This window comes from Triticum dicoccoides, chromosome 2A, assembly GCF_002162155.2.
Source record: "Triticum dicoccoides isolate Atlit2015 ecotype Zavitan chromosome 2A, WEW_v2.0, whole genome shotgun sequence".
Lineage (NCBI taxonomy): Eukaryota > Viridiplantae > Streptophyta > Magnoliopsida > Poales > Poaceae > Triticum > Triticum dicoccoides.
The window spans coordinates 700,492,101-700,498,128 of NC_041382.1; the positions used below are offsets into that span (position 1 = coordinate 700,492,101).

At 50.5% G+C, this 6,028-nt stretch overlaps 1 pseudogene; it reads right to left on the reverse strand.

Annotated features, from left to right (window-relative positions):
* Window positions 1-3,814: 3,814 nt before the first annotated feature.
* Window positions 3,815-5,191, reverse strand: LOC119358136 (annotated as a pseudogene).
* Window positions 5,192-6,028: the final 837 nt, after the last annotated feature.

A 6,028-nucleotide genomic window follows, 5' to 3' on the forward strand; every position in this document is an offset into this window, starting at 1 on the left:
GCACCTCGTCCTCCCATCCCTTGATTTTCAGCAAAATTCCATGTTCATGCATTTAATTTGTGTTTTCAAGTTTTTTAAAAGCTATAACTTTTGAACCGAGGATCGAATTCAAGATCTGTTTTCACCACTAGGTTCCTCGCGACGAACTCTTCAAAACTAGATACCATATGAGTATGTTTCGACTAACTTTTTTTCATGAGCAACTTTGGGTGCTACGGAAGCAACTTAGTGCTATAGGAAAGCAACTTCTTGTTAGTGTGTGCAGTATGACTACCTATCATTGAAAACCCCTTCGAAGTTGGCTACCATGACTACAGTTAACTAGCTTCACCTCTAAGTTTCTTACCATAACTAGCAAATATTCTATCATAATTAGTTTCGCCTCTAACTTTATAGTATTGTAGGCAACTTAGTTCACTTCTTGTTAGTTTCGCCTCTAACTATGACAACCAACTTTTTGTGATGTGCAACTAACCTCTTGCCCTGGCCAACTACTAGTAGTCGATGTGCAACCCCCTCCCTACTTGTGGATGTGTAGTTTTCACTATAGGACCTTGCCCACCTTCCCTACCAGCGGTATGTGCAACTTAATTTGTTTGTTTCATCCACATGTCTAGTAGTCGATGTACAACTCCTTGCCTCTTATTACTTATGGATGTGTAGTTTTAATTGGCTGGATAACGGATGAAGTTGCACATAGTCTCCTAGATAGTTGGTCGGGACAACAAACAATTTTTCTCATCTTAGTGGTAGGGGATTGTTTGAATGGTGAAAATCTGCACATCCATGAGGGTTGAGAAAAAATTGTCTATAAGCGAGGCCCTATATTGCCCATGTCACTAGCAGCTGTGGTTGGGACGAGGTCCTCGCAATGAAAACTAAACATCCACGGATACGCGGGAAAGTTGCACGTCGAGTGTTAGGTAGTTGGCCGGGTAGCATCCGAAGTTGCACATCCACTGCTAGGTAGTGTGCCAAGGCAACAAATAGTGAAAACCGCACATTCACGGGTAGGGGAAAACTTGCATATCGACTACAAGGCGGTTGGTCGGGGCAGTAGACAAAGTTGCACATCTTACGGGTATGGGTAGTTTGGGGCGGAGGTGCTATCTGTGAAAACCGCACGTCCACAGGGAGGGAGAAAGTTGCACATCAGTTGTTAGATAGTTGCACATCAACTGCTAGACAGTTGCACCAAACTGGGACTAAATTACACACAAAATAGTCCATCGAAACATACCTATGCGGGATTTAGTTTTGAAGAGAACGTCGTGAGGATTCCTATGATAAAAATGGATCTTAATTTTGCTGTTTAGTTCAAGAGTTATAACTTTTCTAGAAAAATAAAAAAAACCAAATTAAATGCATTCACACTTGTTTGCATCATTAAAAGTCTACACGTCCGGCAGGAAGAAAGTTGCACATCAACTATCAGGTAGTTGCACATCGACCTTCTAGACAGTTACATTAAACGGGGACTAAATTGCACACAAAAATTCATCGAAACATATTCATACAGTATCTAATTTCGAAGAGCACGTTGCGAGGATTCCTACTATGAACACAGATCTTAATTTCGATGTTCGATTAAATGGTTATGGCTTTTAGAGCAACTTCAACGGGCAGACCCAAACGGACACGGATTTTGTCCGTTTTTTATCCGTTTGGATCACATGTCCGCCTAGCGGACATGGGGCGGAGAAGCGTTGTATCCAACGCTCAGCACAAAAGCGGACATCTCCTCGCGCCGCCCCTCCTTTGCAGGCGCCCTGCCTTACCGGCGCCTGCCGACAACTCCTCGCGCTGCCCCTCCTTTATTATCTCTCGCGCCGCCCGTCCTCTCCTCCCCGCGCCGCCCCTCCTCTCTCCCATCGCGCCGCGCCTCCCCATCGCGCCGCCTGGCCCCGAGCCATTCCTGCATCAGATCCGGTGGCCTTGCCCAGGAGGAGTGGCCGAGCGCGCGGAGGAGCCCTGCTCTGGTGGCCTTGCTATGGTGCGTTGGCGACCTGCGCCGGTGGCCTCGCTGCGGCGCGGAGTAGCGGCCGAGCGCGCGGTGGCGGCCTGCTCCGGTGGCCTCGCTGTGGCGAGTTGGCGACCTGGGCCGGTGGCCTCGCTACGGCGCGGAGTAGCGACCGGAGTCGCTCCACCGGGCCTCTCCGTTCCAGCCGGAATCGGCCGACGTAGTGGCGGCAGCAGAGGGGATCGAGAGAGACGAGAGATGCTAGCGCAGCTATGTGCGGTCGCTGGTAGGTAGGACCGGGGCGGACACGGGCGGCAGCGAGCGAGCGACGAGTGCGTCCGCTTCGTACCCATTTGTTCCTAGATTTGGGTCAGGTTTGGGTCGGCGACGGACAGCAGTGGATACGGACGTCCGTTTGGGTCGCCCCGTTGGGCCAAGTTTTACATTCGGATGACCCAAACGAACAAAATGAGTCGGCCCTTTAGAGTTGCTTTTATAGAAAAAAAAACTAGATTGTCTATTCCTTTCATGGGAAAGGGGAAGGTGATTTCCTTTTTTAGCAGCCGCTTGGGAGCACTATGTGGCGCGTGAGCGCCTACTAGACCCGTCCTATTTCGAATACTAGTACTACTTCCGTCCCGATTTATTGGTCCTCTTTATAATTTATACTAAATTATGATCAAAGATTTAACTGACAAAATATTAGTACATGTCAATAAAAATTATATCGTCGGATTCGTATGTGAACATAGTTTTCAATGAAATAATTTTTGTGACATACATAAGCATTTTGTTAATTAAATTTATAGTTAAATGAATTTAGCACTAATTACAATGAAGGCTAATAAACGAGGAGGGAGATAGTACTCCCTCCGGTCCTTTTTACTCTGCACATTGAATTTGCCGAAAGTCAAACTTTGCTAAGTTTGACCAAATTTATATTAAAAATTATTAGCATCTATAATATCTAATAAATATAGTATGAAAATACATTTCAAGATGAATCTAATGATATTGGTGTTGTTATGTGAATGTCTATAATTTTTTATATAAACTTGATCAAAGTTGGATGAGATTGATTTCGGACAAACCTAATATGCAGAGTAAAAAGGATCGGAGGTGGGGGCTCGGACACGGAGTTGATCCAGAAGCGGGTTTCCGGATAGGCCACTGGATCAAGAGGTAAAAGCATCCCAAGTACCCTAACTTGCATGAAATGTGATGATTTAGTTCCAAACTTGCAAAATGCAATTTCATCATACCTCAACTTGCACTGGATGTGATGATTTAGTCCCCGGCCTATCACAGCTCGACAAGTGGAAGCCAGGTGGCTTGACCGGTCGTCGCCCGCACTTTTGCATGAAACACCCTGCCGTCTTCTCTAATTAACCCACAGAGCGCAGATGTCTTTATTTGTCCTTGCTGACTGGAGTCGGAGGGCAGGACCGAGGACCCTCTGATATGAATTGCAATACTTGCGTTGCCAGGATACAGACACAGAGAATGCAGGAATCTATCTAAACATGCCACAATCTACGTCAAGTAAGCACTGCTAATATAGTATATGGAACAATTGGTTGCCCAATACACTGAATAAGTCAGAAACTAAAGCTGCGACTGGAACATGATACATGTAGTACACGAGATAGGGTGAGCAGAAATTCCGGCACAACAAGACACGGAGCCAAATCTTTCAAGTTTCAACTGTTCCGATTTCATCACCAGCGACGCTTCCTCAAGCTATCCGTAGTGGTACAAGCTATAGGCAAAGTGTACGCTTCCCAAATTTGATCAGAGAATCAAACAATCCAAGATGCAGGAAGAACTCAAAAGCTTTCCCTAGCCACGGCAATGTGCACTCGAGCTCTGAACTGTGAAGCAGCAGTACTGTATACAATTCTACCCAATTTATATCACCAATTACACCGAAAACCCAGGAGAAGAAAGAAAAGGAAGAACTACTACAGCCCTGACAGCCTCCCACATTGCCAAAAATCTAAAATTGCAGGCCTTCGCTGAATTCTCAGCTACTGATCGCAAAACTGGCTGTACTTACCATAACCCAGCCCTTGAGTGCTTATTGAGCTGACCAAACTCACACCAATTTGCATGTACATCCGGCCGCCGGCCTGCCACCCACTCGGGCGCTGCTTATGCCGCATTGCTGCTCGATGGAAGCTTCATGTCGATGGGCAGGGCGATGCATTCACCCACTCCCTCCCATGTCTTCAAATGACATAGCAAGTTCGGCCAATTGCCGAGTTTATCTACACACAGGCCTTCATCCAGCAGCAATTTGCTTCTCTCATCCATTCCCCAATCCAGATTATGCGAGACTAACCACGAGGAACAGCATCATCGACTCAAATCACAACCAGAAGGGCTATGTCCCGGTCTCTTCTCACTGAATTGTCTTGGTGAGCTTGCATTTCACGAGGAAGACGGTGGACATGCAGTGCATGGTGCAAAGCTTGAGCAACTCCGAGGCTTGCTGCTTCAGCTCCGGCCCGCACCCGCTTTGAATCACCAGCAGAAGCTTGGCGGCCAGTCCGACCTCCAGGGCAGTGGGCGCGGACTCCTCAGGCACCATCCTGCACACCACCCACAGCATCGACAGGGCGCGCTGCGTGCAGGCCTCGGACACCCTCATCAGCAATCGAACGACGTTGGGTATCGTCCTCGGGCAATCCTTGAGAGCCGTCCTGCCCTCAGGGACTGAGGGGAGCTGCTGCACCGCACCAGTGCTGACAATCATACTCCTGGCCGGCCTGTGCACGGCGGACGACGCAGATGGAATTGAGCACCTCTAGCCCAGCGGCCACACCGTCCTGGTGCCGCTTGTCCCGGACCAGGCGCATGGAGCCGACCAAGAGGCTCAGGCTCGCCAGTCGCCACCGTCTCCAGCCGGAAGCGAGGTCAAGAAGCGACACGCCGCCGGCCTCGGCTGTGGCCTTGGTCACGGACTGGTGGGTGGAGGCGAGGGAGCGCAGCGACGCGGGCCTGGCCCTTGAGCCGATGCCTCCTCGAGACGGCCGTGCCGCGGAGACCGTGGACAAGGTCGGCGGCGCGGCCGTGGTAGTCGGCCGAGCGCTTCTTGAAGCGGGTGTGCCGACGGGAGAACCAGGCGGCGATGAGCTGCCGGGCCGTGGCGTTGAGGGTGAGCACGTCGTCCCAGAGCTCCTGCATCGTGGTCGGGTAGGTTCGGTGGCCCAGCGCCAGCCACAGGGAGATATGCAGTTAACTGCACTTAACATCCAGTATTGCGAGTTAATTAGAGAAGACGGCAGGGTGTTTCATGCAAAAGTGTGGGCGACGACCAGTCAAGCCACCTGGCTGCCGCTTGTCGAGCTGTGATAGGCCGGAGACTAAATCATCACATCCCATGTAAATTGGGGTATGATGAAGTTGCATTTTGCAAGTTTAAGACTAAATCATCACATTTCATACAAATTAGAGTACTTGGAATGCTTTTACCTCCTGGATCAACGGAATCCCGCACCGGGGCGGGGCGGAGCCGACGGGTGGTTGTCTAGTGCGTGCCGTGGGTCCCTGCGGTCTGCTGCGCGGAATTCACTTCCGCACCGGGCTCGGACACGGAGGTGATCCAGAAGCGGGTTTCCGACAGGAAATTGGATCAACGGGATCCCGCACCGGGGCGGGGCCGACAGGTGGTTGTCTGGTGCGTGCCGTGGTCGTGGCGTGGGCGTGGCGAGGGTCCTTGCAGGTCTGCTGTGCGGAGTCCCGCACTTCCGTATCGGGCATCGGCAGCATCGCCGACTCGGCATCCCAGCCAGCGCCTTCACATGACGCTGCCTGGAAGCTTTTCCATCACTCTCACAACACGACACCGTTTGCTTGGCTAAATCATCATAAATTATTTCCCATTCCGTTGCCTAGTGGTAGCCTCGGGCTCGGCCACGGGAACGCCACGGGCACGGCCGCTCAACTCCGGGCCAGCCCGATCAATCAGTCCTCTGCTTTCTCTCTCTCACACACACACCAAAGAAAATGCTTGATTGACCAAAAGTCAACATGCACACCAGACTGCCGGGGTCGGGCACGGCCTCG